The 17,068-nt window shown below is 49.2% G+C and overlaps 1 protein-coding gene across 3 annotated transcripts in view; it reads left to right on the forward strand.

Annotated features, from left to right (window-relative positions):
* The first annotated feature begins 681 nt into the window (after positions 1-681).
* pacsin3 (protein kinase C and casein kinase substrate in neurons 3) overlaps positions 682-17,068 on the forward strand; it is a 164,348-nt gene continuing 147,961 nt past the window's right edge. For 2 of the 3 annotated variants that reach the window (XM_041197661.1, XM_041197663.1), the window contains exons 1-2: positions 682-789; positions 5,115-5,158. The gene's annotated coding sequence lies outside the window, so the exon portion shown is untranslated. Of the gene's footprint in view, positions 790-4,570; positions 4,586-5,114; positions 5,159-17,068 lie in introns of those variants that run through there. The other variant, XM_041197662.1, reaches the window with a different exon arrangement.

Genomic DNA, 17,068 nt, shown 5'->3' on the forward strand with positions numbered 1-17,068 from the left:
CTTAACTCTGCTCTGATTGGTTGATGCGGTCAAATTCAGCTAATCCGGAATTACTCTTGCTGATTTTCAGCTTATCATGGGCATCGTTCAATGGGATTTCCAATCTGCTGGAGGAAATGTCTGTCAACTTCGACATAACCGGAATTTCATGTCATCCCAGGTTGACTCATAGTGATTCCACTGTATATCGCCATTCCTTCACTGTCACTGGATTAAAATCCTGTAGTAAAATTCTTAACAGTACTGTGTGTACTGCACCACACAACTGCAGCAGTTCAGCAAGGCAGCTCACTATCACCTTCTTAAATGCAATTAGGGATGGACAACAAATGCTGACTTTGCAGTCTTATTAACAAACACAACAAAAAGTTGAAATGAGAGTAACTCACTGTCTGGGTTATAGGGTGTGAAAGGGTTAAATATCCAGCAGCGAGTGGGGCTGAGGGATAACTCACCCCCTGGGTTATAGGGTGTGAGGGGGTTAAATATGCAACAGCTAGTGGGGCTGAGAGTAACTCACCCTCTGGGTTATAGGGTGTGAGGGGGTTAAATATCCAGCGGCGAGTGGGACTGAGAGTAACTCACTCTCTGGGCTATAGGGTGTGAGGGGGTTAAAACCCCAGGAGTACAGAGTAGGACGGAGAGTAACTCAGCGTCGGGGTTACAGTGTCAGAGTGCTGTTGGCGGAATCCCGGGTCGGAGCACAGTTCGGTCGCTAGTCCCGAGTTGAGGTTTTCGGTGAGAGCGGAGCAACAGGAGCGCCCTGGACTGGGCCGAGAGCCGGAGCTGGTGAGCGCAGAGTGCAGGCAGGGTAGACCGCGGGGCTGGGAGCCTCACTCACAGAGCCAGTCCGGGGTGAATAGGGGAGGGGGTGAGAGGTGGGAGATGAGGGTTGTTAGTGGAAGGGTGGGGCCAGGAGATTTAGGAGTGATGGAGGTATTGAGGCGTGTGTCGGGCTAGATGTGGACTGCAGGACATGGGATGATGTGAATGCATTAGTACAGGGCATTTGTAGGGTTTTTGGGGACAATAAAGGAGGTTAGGAGTGAGTGAAGATCTTTGTCATTAGGAGCAATGATTGAGTTCGGGGGGGGGGGGGGGGGGGGGCGAGGGGTTGGCGCCGTGCGGTTTTGAGCCGACTAATTTGTCTTTCTTGGGCAAAAACAATTACCTGGAAAAACTCAGCAGGTCTGGCAGCATCGGCGGAGAAGAAAAGAGTTGACGTTTCGAGTCCTCATGACCCTTCAACAGAACTGAACAGGTCTTTCTTGGGACCTAAGTGAATGCCCTCACATTTGTTCATATTGAACTCTACCTGTCACAGTTTTGCCCACTCAATCTAGTAGAGACCGTTTGTGACTTTTAGCTCCACACAGCTTGCTTGGCCTCTTAGTGTCAACTGCAAACTTGGATAAACACAAGGCTCTCTCTTTCATCCAAACCATTGATAAATACAGTGAATACTTGAGGGTCTAGGACACATCCTTTGGAGAATCCTGCTCGGCCATTCAATAAGATCATGGCTGATCTGATTTTAGCCTTAACACCGCTTTCCTGCCTGCTCCCCGCCCCTGCCCCCGCCATAACCCTTGACTTCCTTGTCTATACAATCTGTCTAACTCAGCCTTGAATATATTCATAACTCAGCCTCCACTGCTCTCTGGAGTAGGGAATTCCAAACATAATGACCCTCAGAGAAGAAATTCCTCCTCCTCTCTGTCTTAAGTGTGGGACCCCTTATTTTGAAACTGTGCCCCCTAGTTCTAGAGTTCCCCATGAGGGGAAACACCCTCTCAGTGACTACCCTGTCAAGTCCCCTCTGAATCTTCTGTCTCAATAAGATCACCTCTCGTTCTTCAAAACTCCAATGAGTACAGGTCCAACCTGCTCAACTTCTGTTCATCCCAGGAATCAGCCAAGTGAACCTTCTCTGAACTGCTTCCAATGCAAGTATATCCCTCCTTAAGTGAGGAGACCAAAACTGTACACAATACTTTAGATGTGCTCTCACCAATGTTCTGCACAGTTGTAGCAAAACTTCCCTACTTTTATACTCCATCTCCCTTGCTATAAAGGCCAACAATCCATTTGCTTTCCTAACCACTTGCTGTCCTTGCACTACCTGCATGCTAACTTTTTGTGATTCATGTACAAGGACACCCAGATCCATCTGTACTGCAGCTTTCTGCATTTAAAGAATTTTCTGCTTTCCTCTTCTTCCTGCCAAAGTGAACAACCTCATATTTTCCCACATTATATCCCATCTGCCAAATTTTTATCCACTCACTTAACATATCCATATCCCTTTGCAGACTGTTTGCACCCTTCTCACAACTTGCTTTCCTTTTACCTTCGTATCATCAGCAAATTTGGCTACAATACATCCGACCCCTTCATCCTAGTCATTGATATAGATTGTAAATAGTTGAGGTTCAGCACTAATCCCTGCAGCACTCTGCTAGTTATAGTTTGCCAACTTGAAAGTGACCTGTTTTTCCCAACTCTTTATTTCCTGTTAGTTAACCAATCCTCTATCCGTGCTAATATATCATCCCCAACACCATGAGCTGTTTTCTTGTGCCTTCTATGTGGCACCTTATTGAATGCCTTTTGGAAATTCAGATACACTACATCTATTGGTTCCCCTTTATCCATCCTACTTATTACATCCCCAAAGAACTCTAATAATTTGTCAAACATGATTTCCCTTTCACAAAATCATGTTGACTCTGTCTATTTGTATTATAATTTTCTAAATGTCCTGTTATGACCTCCTTAGTAATGGATTCTAGCATTTTCCCTCTGACAGATGTTGGGCTAACTGGCCTATAGTTTCCTGTCTTTCTGTCTCCCTCCTTTCTTGAATAGAGTTGTTACATTAGCGATTTTCCAATCCCTTGGGTTCTTTGCAGAACCTAGGGAGTTTTGGAAGATCACAACCAATGCATCTACTGTCTCTGTAACCACTTCTTTTAAGACCCTAGGATGCAGACCATTAGTCCAGGAGACTTGTCAGCCTTCAGTCCCATTAGCTTTCTTTGTACCTTTTCTCTAGTGATTGTGATTGTTTTAAGTTTCACCTCCCCTTTTGTCTCGATTTCTTGTAAGTCTTGGGATGTTCTCTGTGTCTTCTTCTGTGAAGTTACTAAATATTTGTTCAATGTCACTGCCACTTCCTTGTTTCCCATTATTAATTCCCCAGTCTCTCCCTCTAAGTGGCCAACACTTACTTCAGCCATTCTCTTCCTTTTTATATACTTGCAGAAGTTTTTACTGTCTGATTTTATATTTCTTGCTAGTTTTCTCTTCTCTCACACTCCAATTTCTCCCTCTATTATTTTTTGTCATTCTTTGCTGGTTTCTAAAATTTTCCCAATCTCCTGGGTTACTGCTAATCTTCGTGTCATTGCACATCTTTTCTTACAATTTGATATTATCCTTAACTTGCTTAGCTAGCTGTGGACGATACAGCCTTCTCATAGAGTCCTTCCTTATCAATGGAATATATTTTTGTTGAGAGTTATGAAATAGTTCCTTAAATGTCTGCCACTGCTATTTACTGTATTGCCTTTTAATCTATTTTCCCAGTCTGTTTTAGCCAACCCTGTCTTCGTACCTTTGTAATTGCCTTTATTTAAATTTAAGACACCAGTTTAAGACACAAATTTTTCACCCTCAAACTGAATGTGAAATTATAGCATGTTATGATCACTCTTTCTTAGAGGATCCTTTACTATGAATCCTGTCTCATTAGACATTACCAGGTCCAAAATAGCCTGTTCCCTGGTTGGGTCCAGAATATTATTCTGAGAAACTTTCCTGAATACACTTTATGAATTCATCCTCCAGGCTACCTTTGTCAGTTTGTTTCACCCAATCTATATGAAGATTAAAATTTGTCATCATTATTTTATGTACCTTTCTTACAAGTCCCCATTATTACTGGATTTATACTTTGTCCTAATGTGTAGATAATGTTAGGAGGTCTATAAACCACTCTCACGTGACTTTGCTATTTCTTATCTCCACCCAAACTGACTCCACATTTTGATCCTCCAAACCAAGATAATTTCTCACTATGGTACTGATCACATCCTTGATTAACAGAGCTCCAGCACTTCCTGTCCATCTGAAACATAAAATACCCTTGAATATTCAAGTCCCAGCCATGGCCATTTTGCAATCATTTCTCTGTAATGGCTTCAGGTTATTCTCATTTATTTCTATTTTTGTTATCAATTTATCCATCTTGCGATGAAAGCTGCATGCATTCCGATAAAAATCTTTTAATTCTGCCTTTTTACAATTTTTCCCTACTCTCACCTTATTTGTTGGTGCACTGTTATGTTATGCTCTGTCCCTTCCTGTCATACTCTGATTATCATTACCTGCATCATTATCCACTTGCCACATTTTAGTGAAGTCTAGTTTATTAATTTAGTTCCTAACATCTGATGTTCTTTCAGCAGGACCTGCTTTTTATTCCGTGTATTGGTTCCAACATGGACCATGACAACAGGATCTTCCCTTTCCCTTTCTAACATCTCTCTAGTGGCCCTGAGATGTACATTACTCTTTGCAGCAGGTAATGGACACACTCCTCTGGGCTCTCGGTTGGGACTGTAGAGGATGCTATCTATCCCCCTAATGATCAAATCCCTTATGACTAAAGCCTTTCTATTCTGCTCTTCCCTCTGGACAGCTTTCTGCTCCACACTGCATTACACAGTTAATATCCTGACAGTCCACCCAGCTGCCTGCTTCCTTGCCCTTATAGATTTCTGCTGACTCTGATTGCTGCCCTTCGCTTTCCCTCCCCATCACTCATTGGAGCATGAAGCTTTCCTATGAGAAGAGCTGAGAAAGAGGGCCGGCCAAGGGAACAAGTGCTTCTTTATACTGAGTACCTCAGGGAGCGTGTGACAGACGGCTGCAGTCTGTTTGTGTGCTGCACCCTTGCACAGAGAGCCCATTCACTGCTTCTCGGCTGCTGCTGCTGCTCAGCAGAAGGGCTGGGGGAGGGGATGGCAGGGTGCATCCTGCGTTGTTGAGTTGGAGTGGGGAGGGTTTATAAGTGGTGCTGAGAAATGGTGACTGTGTGGTTCTGATTATAGCTGGATTACAACGGGTACAGGACCGCAGGAGGCAGAGACAACAGGTAGTAAATATTTTTCAGCTCTTTTCCATGTTGTAAGGTGGTTGCAGTTGTGTCAATGTTGTTGGCTGGCTGTATTGCTTGATGTCTTGTGTCTGCCCCCTATGAAGGTTACTCAGCCACTCTAGCAATACCCCTTTGATCTCCTACCTTCGTCCCCTTCTCACCAATCCCTCGGTCCCTCCACTCCCTCCTCACTCACCTCAGTCCCAGAGCTGACTGAGAGACCAGAGTCTCTGCTGCTCTCTAACATCATTGCAGCGGCCCAACAAAGAGGGGGTAGCATGCCTACACAACTCACTGCTCATCTGTGCTGCCAGTGGGGTTCCTCCTCCCTCATTGTCCTCCCCCATCAACAGCCTTTGTCCCCTCACCCTACCTGCTCCCCTCCCCACTCTCTAACCCCTTTCCTCACTGTCTCCTCCTGACTCCCACCCCTTCCCCTATTGTGTCAACCCCCAGCTGATTCCCCTCAGTATCCATACAACACCACACCCCCCTCCCCGCCACCCCAGCACAACATCAGTAGAGATAGTCAGTAAGAGGATGCAATAGGAGAGGGGTTATTGAGCCCCTCCTTAAAAATGCAACTGGGAGTGCAGAGATCTGGGTTTCGGTGCCCTTTGTATTCTTGGCATTGGAGCTCTGGGCAGAGTGCATGTACCACTCTCTGTCCCACTGTGTCACACCAGCCTGATGATTGGCTCAGTACTCAGTGAGCTTGGCTGAGTTCTGTGCAGCTTCTGTGATTCTCGTACAGTCCGTACTGCCGCTGCTGACACTGACAGCAGTCGCGCCACAGTGAGTGAGTGAATTCAAACACAGAGACTTGAATGTGCCTGCAGCCTGGCTATGGGTGTATGTGCTAATGGCCTGTAATGGAGGCTTTGGGGTTGGGGTTTGGGCACTTGATGAATGGCACAGCCCGTGGAGGAACGGGGATTCCTGGGCTGGAGCCAGAGAGTCCCCGGCCTGTTCATGGCTGTCAGTCAGGAGAGGGTTCATTCTACCTGGTATTATTGGGTTCTGTATCTGTGTGTGTCTGTGTGTGTCGAGACTGGGGAGAAGGTATACACAGGGGGAGATGTTTTGTGGTGAAAATGTATTTGTAACAAATGGTCTGACCTTCAGGAGTCTGGAGGCTCACTGACCTTGTTTCTGTTACTGTTTTACTGCTGCGTCTCAGAGAATGATCCAGCACACAAGGCCATTTGGCCTATGGTGTGCCTGTGGCTGCTATTCCATCATCCTGCTTTTTCCCCTTGGCCTGTAGATGTATCCCCTTCAAATATTCAGCCAGTAAATGAATACTGTATGTCCTTCCTCCACACTTTCAGACAGCCAGATCATCACAATTCGATGTGCAAAAAAGATTCTCCTGATGTCGCCTCTGAGTCTTTTGCTCATCACTTCAAATTGGTGTCCTCTGGTTGTAAATGCTTCTGCCACTAGAAAGTTTCTCTTTATTTACTCCATCAAATTCTTCTTCACTGTGAGCACCTATTTTCCTTTAACCTTGTCTCCTGTATGAAGAAAACCCCCATCTTACATACATATATACAAATTAGGAGCAAGAGTCAGCCACTCGGCCTCTCGAGCCTGCACTGCCATGCAATAAGATCATGGCTGATCTGATTGTAAACTCAACCCCACAACCCTGCCTACCCACCTCTGTCACACATTACTGGGGGGGGTAAGGAGGATGCCATAGCTCTGTCGCAACTTATCTGGGGTGGGGGGGGGGAGCATAGCTCTGTCGCACTTTACTGGGTGGGGGGGCCATAGCACAGTCACACCTTACTGGGGGGGCCATAACTCAGTCACACCTGGGTGGGGGTGGTGGTCCCATAGCTCTGTCACATCTTACTGGGGGGGCCTCGGCTCTGTCGCACCTTACTAGGGGTGGGGTTGGGGGTGCCCTATCTCTGTCGCACCTTACTGGGCGTGCCATAGCTCTGTCGCACCTTACTGGGGGGTGGCCATAGCTCAGTCGCACCTTACTGGGGGGACCAAAGCTCTGTCGCACCTTACTAGGGGTGGGGTTGGGAGTGACATAGCTCTGTCGCGCCTTATTGTGGGGGGGGCATAGCTCTGTCGCACCTTACTGGGGGTGGGGGTGCCATACCTCTGGTCACACCTTACTGGGGGAGTGGTTGGGGTTGGGGCTGGGGGTGCCAAAGCTCTGTCGCACCTTACTGGGGGGCCACAGCTCTATCACACCTTACTAAGGTGGGGGGGCGGGGGGGGCGTGGGGTGGGGTTGGGGTGCTGTGGGGGTGCCATAGCTCTGTCACAACTTACTTGGGGTGGGGATGGGGGTGGGGGCATCATAGCTCTGTCACACCTTACTGGAGGGGGTGGGGGGCATAGCTCTGTCGCACCTTACTCGGGGGGCCATAGCTCTATCGTGCCTTGCTGGTGGGCCATAACTCTGTCACACCTTACTGGGGGGCCACAGCTCTGTCACACCTTATTAAGGGCTGGGGTTGGTGGGGGTGCCATAGCTCTGTCACACCTTACTGGGGGGCCATAGCTCAGTCACACCTTACTGGGGGTGGGGTGCCATAGCTCAGTCTCACCTGGGTGGGGGTGGGTGTGGGGATCCCATAGCTCTGTCACACCTTACTGGGGGGCCACGACTCTGTCGCACATTACTAGGGTTGGGGGTGTCATAGCTCTGTCGCACCTTACTGGGGGAGAGGGTGGGGGTGCCATAGCACTGTCGCTCCTTACTGGGGGGAGGGGCCATAGGTCTGTCGCACCTTACTTGGGGGGGGCCATAGATCTGTCGCACATATCTGGGGGGGCAATAGCTCTGTCACAACTTAATTGGGGGGGGGGGCCATAGCTCTGTCGCACCTAAGGTGGGTGGGGTGTGCCATAGCTCAGTCACACCTTACAAGGGGGGGCCATAGCTCTGTCGCACCTTACTAAGGGGGGGGTGTGTGGGGGTGCCATAGCTCTGTCACAGCTTACTGGGGGTGGTGTTGCGGGTGGGGGCGCCATAGCTCTGTCGAACCTTACTTGGGGGGGAAGGGGGATGACACAGCTCTGTCACACCTTACTGGTGGGGGGGGGCATTTCTCACTCACACCTTACTGGGGTGGGGACCATAGATCTGTTGCATGTTACTGGGGGGGCGGGGGGTGGGGGTGCCGTAGCTCAGTCACACTTTACTGGGGGGGCCATAGCTCTGTCGCACCTTACTGGGGAGGTGCTATAGCTCTGTCACACCTTACTGGGGGTGGGTGTCATAGCTCAGTCACACCTTACTGGTGGGGGGTGCCATAGCTCAGTCACACCTTACTGGGGGAGGGGCCACAGCTCTGTCGCACCTTACTGGGGGAGTTGTTGGCTTTGGGGCTGGGGGTGTCATAGCTTTGTCGCACCTTACTAGGGGAGTGGTTGGGGGTGGGGGCACCAGAGCGCTGTCTCACCTTACTAGGGGGGCCATAGCTCTGTCGCACCTTACTGGCGGGGAGGGCAAAGCTCTGTCGCACCATACTTGGGGTGAGGGGGAGGGCATAGTTCTGTCGCACCTTACTGGCAGGGGGGGCCATAGCTCTGTCGCACATTACTGGCAGGGGGGGCCATAGCTCTGTCGCACATTACTGGGGGTGGGGTGCCATAGCTCAGTCACACCTTACTGGGGGCGCCACGGCTCTGTCGCACCTTACTAGGGGAGGGGTTGGGGGTGCCATATCTCTGTCGGACCTAACTGTGGGGGGAGGCATAGCTCTGCTGCACCTTACTGGGGGTGGGGTGCCGTAGCTCAGTCACACCTTACTAGGGGGCCATAGCTCTGTCGCTTCTTACTGGGTGGGCGGAGGGGGCCATTGCTCTGTTGCTCCTTACTGTGGGTGCCATAGCTCTGTTGCTCCTTACTGGGGTTGGGTGGGGGGGTGGTGGGGGTGTGGTTGCCATAGTTCACCTCAGTCACACCTTACTTGGGGGGCCATAGCTCTGTTGCACCTTTCTGGTGGGGGGGGCCAGAGCTCAGTCACACCTTACTGGGGGCCACGGCTCTGTCGCACCTTACTCGGGGCGGGGTTGGGGGTGCCATAGCTCTATCGCACTTTACTGGGGTTGGGCGCCATAGCTCAGTCACACATTACTCGGGGGGGGGTCGTAGCTCAGTCACACCTTACTTAGGGTGGGTTTACCATAGCTCAGTCACACCTTACGGGGGGGCCATAGCTCTGTCGCACATTACTGGGGGAGCCATAGTTCTGTCGCATCTTACTGGGGGGGGTGTGCATAGCTCAGTCACACCTTACTGGGGGGGGGGCGCCATAGCTCAGTCACACCTTACTGGGGTGGGGGCATAGCTCTGTCTCACCTTACTGGGGGGGCCATTGCCCTGTCACACCTTACTGGGGGTGGGGTTGCCTTGGTGCTGTTACAACTTACTGGTGGGGCCATAGTTCTGTCGCACCTTAATGGGGGGGGTGTGCATAGCTCAGTCACACCTTCCGGGGGGGGACCATAGCTCAGTCACACCTTATTGGGGCGCCATAGCTCTGTCGCACCTCACTGGGGCGTGGGCGCCATAGCCCTATCGCACCTTACTGGAGGTGAGGTGCTGTAGCTCAGTCACACCTTACTGGTGGGGGGTGCCATAGCTATGTCACACCTTACTGGGGGAGTGGTTGGGGTTGGGGTTTGGGGTGCCATAGCTCTGTCACACCTTACTAAGGGGGGGTGGTTGGGGATGGGGGCACCATAGCTCTGTCGCATCTTACTGGGGTGGGGGGGTGGTGCCATAGCTCAGCTCAGTCACACCTTACTTGGGGGGCCATAGCTCTGTTGCACCTTTCTGGTGGGGGGGGCCAGAGCTCAGTCACACCTTACTGGGGTTGGGGGTGCCATAGCTATGTCACACCTTACTGGGGCTTGGGGTGCCATAGCTCTGTCGCCCATTACTGGGGGGGCCATAGTTCTGTCGCACCTTACTGGGGGGCCACAGCTCTGTCACACCATATTGGGGGAGTGGTTGGCTTTGGGGCTGGGGGTGCCATAGCTATGTTGCACCTTACTGGGGGAGTGGTTGGGGTTGGGGGCGCCAGAGCGCTGTCTCACCTTACTAGGGGGGGCCATATCTCTGTCACACCATACTGGGAGGGGGGGCATAGCTCTGTCACACCTTACTGGGGGTGCGGCGCCATAGCTCAGTCACACCTTACTGGGGGGCCACGGCTCTGTCGCACCTTACTGGGGGGGAAGCGGGGGAGGGTGCCATAGCTCAGTCACACATTACTCGGGGGGGCCATAGCTCAGTCACACCTTACGGTGGGGGGGCCATAGCTCAGTCACACCTTACTAAGGGGGGTGGTTGAGGGCTGGGGACACCATAGTTCTGTCGCACATTACTGGGGGGGCCATAGTTCTGTCGCACCTCACTGCTGGGGGGCACCATAGCTATGTCACACCTTACTGGGGGCCATAGCGCAGTCACACCTTACTGGGGGAGGGGCCCGAGCTCTGTCACACCTTACTGGGGGTGCCATAGCTCTGTCACACCTTACTGGGGGGGCCATAGCTCTGTCACACCTTACTGGGGGTGCCATAGCTCTGTCACACCTTACTTGGGGGGCCATAGCTCTGTCACACCTTACTTGGGGGGCCATAGCTTTGTCGCACATTACTGGGGGGGTGGCCATAGTTCTATCACACCTTACTGGGGGTGGGGGTAGGGGTGCCATAGCTCAGTCACACCTTACAGGGGGTTCCATAGCTCAGTCACACCTTACTGGGGGCGCCATAGCACTGTCGCACCTTACTAAGGGGGGGGTTGGGGTTGGGGGCACCACGGCTCTGTCGCACATTACTGGTGGGGCCATAGTTCTGTCCCACCTTAATGGGGGAGGGTGTGCATAGCTCAGTCACACCTTACTGGGGGGGCCATAGCTCAGTCACACCTTACTGGGGGGCCACAGCTCTGTCACACCTTACTAAGGTGGGGGGTTGGGGTTGGGGGCACCATGGCTCTGTCGCACATTACTGGTGGGGCCATAGTCCTGTCCCACCTTAATGGGGGGGATGTGCATAGCTCAGTCACCACTTACGGGGGGAGGGGGGGGGGCATAGCTCAGTCACACCTTACTTGGGGGAGGGCTTTGCTCTGTCGCACCTTACTTGGGGGAGGGCTTTGCTCTGTCGCACCTTACTGGGGGGGGCCAGACCTCTGTCGTGCCGTGCTGGGGGCCCACGGCTCTGTCGCGCCGTGCTGGGGGCCCACGGCTCTGTCGCACCATGCTGGGGGTGGGGGGGGTTGCATAGCTCTGTCGCACCTTACTCGGGTGGGGGGTTGGTGGGGGTTGGGGATGGGGGCACCATAGTTCTGTCGCACATTACTGGGTGGGGGGCCATAGCTCTGTCGCACCTTACTGGTGGGGCTTTGCTCTGTCGCACCTTACTGGGGGTGGGCGCCATAGCTCAGTCACACCTTACAGGGGGGCCATAGCTTTGTCGCACATTACTGGGGGGGTGGCCATAGTTCTATCACATCTTACTGGGGGTGGGGATGGGGCTAGGGGTGCCATAGCTCAGTCACACCTTACCGGCAGTGGCCATAGCTCTGTCGCACCTTACTGGGGGGCCATGGTTCTGTTGCACCTTAATGGTGGGGGGGGGTGTGCATAGTTCAGTCACCCCTTACGGGGTGGGGGGCCATAGCTCAGTAGCACCGTACGGGTGGTGGGGTAGGGGTGCCATAGCTCAGTCACACCTTTCAGGGAGGACCATAGCTCTGTCGCACCTTACTGGAGGGGGGCCACAGCTCTGTCGCACCTTACTGGAGGGGGGCCACAGCTCTGTCGCACCTTACTGGAGGGGGGCCACAGCTCTGTCGCACCTTACTGGAGGGGGGCCACAGCTCTGTCGCACCTTACTGGAGGGGGGCCACAGCTCTGTCGCACCTTACTGGAGGGGGGCCACAGCTCTGTCACACCTTACTGGGGCTGTGGTGGGGGTGGGTTTGGGGCTGGGGGTGCCACTGCTCTGTCACACCTTACTGGGGGGATGGGGGCATAGCTCTGTCACACCTTACTGGGGGGGCCATAGCTTTGTCTCACCTCACTGGGGGAGGGGGGTGCCATAGCTTCATTACACCTTACTGGGGGAGGCCATAGTTCTGTCGCACCTTACTGGGGGGCGGGGGGCGGGCATTGCTCTGTCGCACCTTACTGGGGGGTGCCATAGCTCTGTCATACCTTACTGGGAGGGGGGCCATATTTCTGTCATATCTTACTGGGGGTGGAGTTGTGGCAGGGGGGGGCCATAGCTGTGTCACACCTTACTGGGGGGCCTTAGCTCTGTCGCACCTTACTGGGGGGCCTTAGCTCTGTCGCACCTTACTGGGGGGCCTTGGCTCAGTCACACCTTACTGTTGGCCATAGCTCTGCAACACCTTACTGGGGGTGGGTGTCCCTGTTAATCAAGAATCTATCAAACTCTGCCTTAAAAATATTCAAAGACTCTGCTTCCACCGCCTTTTGAGGAAGAGAGCTCCAAAGACTTTCAGCCCTCAGAGAAAAAGATTCTCCTCATCTCTGTTTTAAATGGGTGACTCCTTATTTCTAAATAGTGACCCCTAGTCCTAGATTCTCCCACAAGAGGAAGCGTCCTCTCCACATCCACCCTGTCAAGACCCCTCAGGATCTTAACGCTTTCAACTAAGTCGCCTCCTACTCTTCTAAATTCCAGCGGGTACAAGCCTAACCTGTCAAGCCTTTCTTTATAAGAGAACCTGCCCATTCCTGGTTTAATCTAGTAAACCTTTCCTGAACTGTTTCTAATGCATTTACACCTTTTTTTTAAACAAGAAGACCAGTACAGTACACAATATTTCAAATGTGGTCTCAACAATGTCCTGAAGCATAACCTCCCTACTTTTGTAATCAATTCCCCTCACAATAAATGATAACATTCTATTAGCTTTCCTAATTACCTGCTGTAGCTGCATACTAACCTTTTGTGATTCATGCACTAGGACACCTAAATCTTTCTGAATCTCAGAGCTCTGCAATCTCTCGCTATTTAGATAATATGCTTTTTTATTCTTCTTGCCAAAATGAACAATTTCACATTTACCCACATTATGCTCCATTTGCCAGATCTTTGCCCACTCACTTAACCTATCTATGTCACTTTATAGGCTCCTTACGTCCTCTTCACAATTTACTTTCCTACCTATCTTTGTGTCATCAGAAAATTTAGCAATCATTCCTTCAGTCCCTACACCCAGGTCATTTATATAAATTGTAAACAGTTGAGATCCCAGCACTGACTCCTGTGGCATACCACTCGTCACACCCTGCCAACCAGAAATTGATCCATTTATGCCCACCTGCTTCCTGTTAGCTAGCCAATCTTCTATCCATGCCAATATGTTACCCCCTACACCATGAGCTTTTATTTTCTGCAATAATCTTTGATGTGGCACTTTATCAAATGCCTTCTGGAAAGCTAAATACAGTACATCCACTGGTACTCCTTTATCCACAGCACATGACTCCTTCAAAGAACTCCAATAAATTGGTTAAACATGATTTCCTTTTTACAAAACCTGATTGACTTGGAATTTTTGAAGTGCCCTGCTGTAACATCTTTAATAATAACTTCTAACATTTTCCCTATGACAAATGTTAGGCTAACTGGCCTGTAGTTTCCTGTTTTCTGTCTCCTTCCCTTTTTGAATAAAGGAGTTACAATTGCTATTTTCCAATCTAATGGAACCTTCTCCAAATCTAGGGAATTTTGGAAAATTAGAACCAGTGTATCAACTATTTCACTAGCCACTTCTTTCAACACCTTAGTGTGAAGTCCACCCAGATCTGGGGATTTGTCAGCCCGCAGCCCTCAATGATTTGCTCAATACCACTTCCCTTGTGATTGTAATTTTCCCAAGTCCCTCCCTCCCTTCCATTTCCTGATTTACAACTATTTCTGAGATGTTACTTGTGTCCTCCTATAGTGAAGGCTGAAACAAAATACCTGTTTAATTCATCCGCCATCTTTCTGCTTTCCATTATCATTTCCCCAGATGCACTTTCTATAGGACCAACTCTTTGTTAACTCTTTTCTTATTTAAGTGTCTATAGAAACTCTTACTGTCCGTCTTTATATTACTAGCTAGCTTTCTCTCATACTCTAAATTTTCTGTCCTTATTAGTCCTTTTGTCATTCTTTGCTGTTCTTTATATTGTTTCCAATCTTCTGACCTGCCACCCATCTTTGTGTAATTATATGCTTTTTCTTTGAGTTTGATACTGTCTTTAACTTTTTTAGTTAACCACGGATGGTCGGCCCTAACTTTGGGATTTTGCTTTCTCATTGGAATGTATATATTTTGTGTATTCTGAAATATCCTTGTAAATGGCTGTCACTGAACCTGTTGACCTATCCCTTAACCTCATTTGCCAGTTCACGTTAGCTAGCTTCGCTTTCATCTCCAGTCTCTCCACATAACTGAAGTCCCTCATCCCTGGTACCATTCTTTCCTGCACTCAGTGTTGTGCTATGAATTGACCACAACACTGCAGCTGAGGCCTGTCCAGTGTTTTAGAAAGGTCTAGTATAACTTCCTCACTTCCGGTCTCTCTGTCCCTATTAATAAAGCCAAGCATCCATATGCTTTATTAACAGTCTTCTCAACATTCCCTGCCACTTTGACAGATTTGTGTACATATATCCCCAGGTCTCTCTGCCCCTGCATCCCCTTTAACATTTTACCATTTAGCTTATGTTGCTGATCCTCATCCAAGCAAAATATATCCCTTCACAGTTCTTGGTGCTAAACTTCATCTGCCAAGTGTCTTCTCATTTCACCAGCCTGTTTACCTCTTTAATATTAATGACAGGTGTCATCATCAATTAAAGGGCAGCAAGGGCTCTCTTCTTTATAGGGGCACAACCCAGAAACTGTAAAATAAAGAAAAATAAAACTTAAATTTTGGTTCTGGGTGTTGATGAAACCCACCAGTCCACCTGGTGCCCACCAGTTGTGGAAGGCATCAAGTGTACCAGCAAACACTGGGTACTCTCTCCAGTGACACGCAGGCATGATCTATCTGTGCTAGGGAGTCAAGCTGAATTGCCCTCTCCACTGTTTGTTGCTGGATTCTGTAGATGGCTACCTTAGGCCCAGGAGCTTCCCTCCACAATAAGATCAGGAGTGTGTAACTGGAGCACAACATAAAATTGAGGAGCAGCCTCTTCAAACTGTGGAAGGAGAGCAGCAACTTTTCACTCCCTCCATGTACATGAAATATGTACTCCTCAAGGCAACAGAAATTGCAAGTGGCCTGGGAGCCCATGAATCTGCTTTATAATCCTATTGCACTAGACTGCTCTGTGAAACACTCTCCCATTGTGGATTTGGCATGAAAAACAGAGGATTCTGGTATAGGATACCCCGTCTTCCAAATGGTAAAATGCCATTCTAGGGCACATATGGACAACAGGAAAATACAGGAGCAGCCTACACTGTCCTCTTGAAGTCTTGATACTACGCTCATTGTTTGCCACATTTTAGACTTTGGTGTTTACTGCAATTATGTCCTGTTTCCCCAAGTGCTGGTCATTAAAGACTATCAAAAATCCTGTGGGAATAGCACTGTATACTCCCCTCCAGTTTTAAAAGCCGATATTCACCACTACTCTTTATTTTATATTATCACTTGGTAGTACAGAACTTGAATGTTGTTGAAAAGTGAAACATGTTGTTGAAGCTTTGAGGCATGTTGCACTCATCAGGACAAACGCAAGAATGCCAAATTTCAAACTATCACAATTTATGCTATAGGAGAAAACGGTTCTGATTGTTTGGCAAATTGACTCTAGTTGGCCAAGTTGCTGCCATGGCGAAAGCAACAGGAAACCATCAGCTCCCGGATAATTCAAAAAAGATACAAGGCTTGAACATATTCCTTTTGCCTGCCGAGAACGAGTCCCGGTGTATGAATGTATGTTGCTTCTTGCGAGCGTAAATGATCCGTATTATGAGCTGAACTGAAATTGGTTGTTAATGTAACTATTGGTGCACTCCGGATTGTTCAGCAAGTGCTGTCCAATTGCAGAATCATATTTAACACCTTGATTAACCTATTGTTAAATTTCTTTGAGATGCTTTGCCTTTCCAGGGTAATTTGAGGTAGACCATGAATAATGATCTGATCAGGATTCCATTGTCCTACAGGGTAGCTTTGTGTTCTTTTTCTGCATTTGTTCAACTTATTTAAGAATAATGAGCTGCCTTGCAAAATATACAATAGGATTCATCCTCATGGCTCACAACGTCCATGTATGTATGGGTTGCTGAAGGCACACAAAACTGATGTCCCATTGTGTCCTATTTTATGAATGGCCAGTTCTGCACAGCTTGAATTGGCTAAATGTTTGAGTGAGTTATTAAAGCCAGTTGGTTCTTAATGAGTTTTCCACCTGATGGTGAAGGATTTCTTCACCCTCACAAAGACTATACATGACCTATGTATTGATAGTAATGTCTTGTCATGTGCTCATTCGACATTGCGAACTTATTTATGAACATGCCACTGAAGGAAGCCATTGACATTTGTGACATCTCATTGTATCATGGCAATATAGACTCACCATTATTTTCTGAATCTGTATTCACTGAACTTATAAACTCAGCAACTCTCACAGTGAGTTCCATTTTAATGACACCATGTTTGCACAGATAAATCGTGTAGCCAGGAGATCCCCTCTTGGTCCAGCGCTTGCTAACATTTTTGTCGATTTCCACGAGAAATGTGTTCTTGATGGAATGAACCCGAACTTACACAAGCATATTTCGTATACTTAGATGAAACGTTTGCGAGCTTTGAACCTGCAGCCATGTGTAAGGATTTTCTTACGCACCTTAATACGCTCCATCTCGCTCACGGATTCA

This window comes from Carcharodon carcharias, chromosome 10 (assembly GCF_017639515.1).
Source record: "Carcharodon carcharias isolate sCarCar2 chromosome 10, sCarCar2.pri, whole genome shotgun sequence".
NCBI classification, from domain to species: domain Eukaryota; kingdom Metazoa; phylum Chordata; class Chondrichthyes; order Lamniformes; family Lamnidae; genus Carcharodon; species Carcharodon carcharias.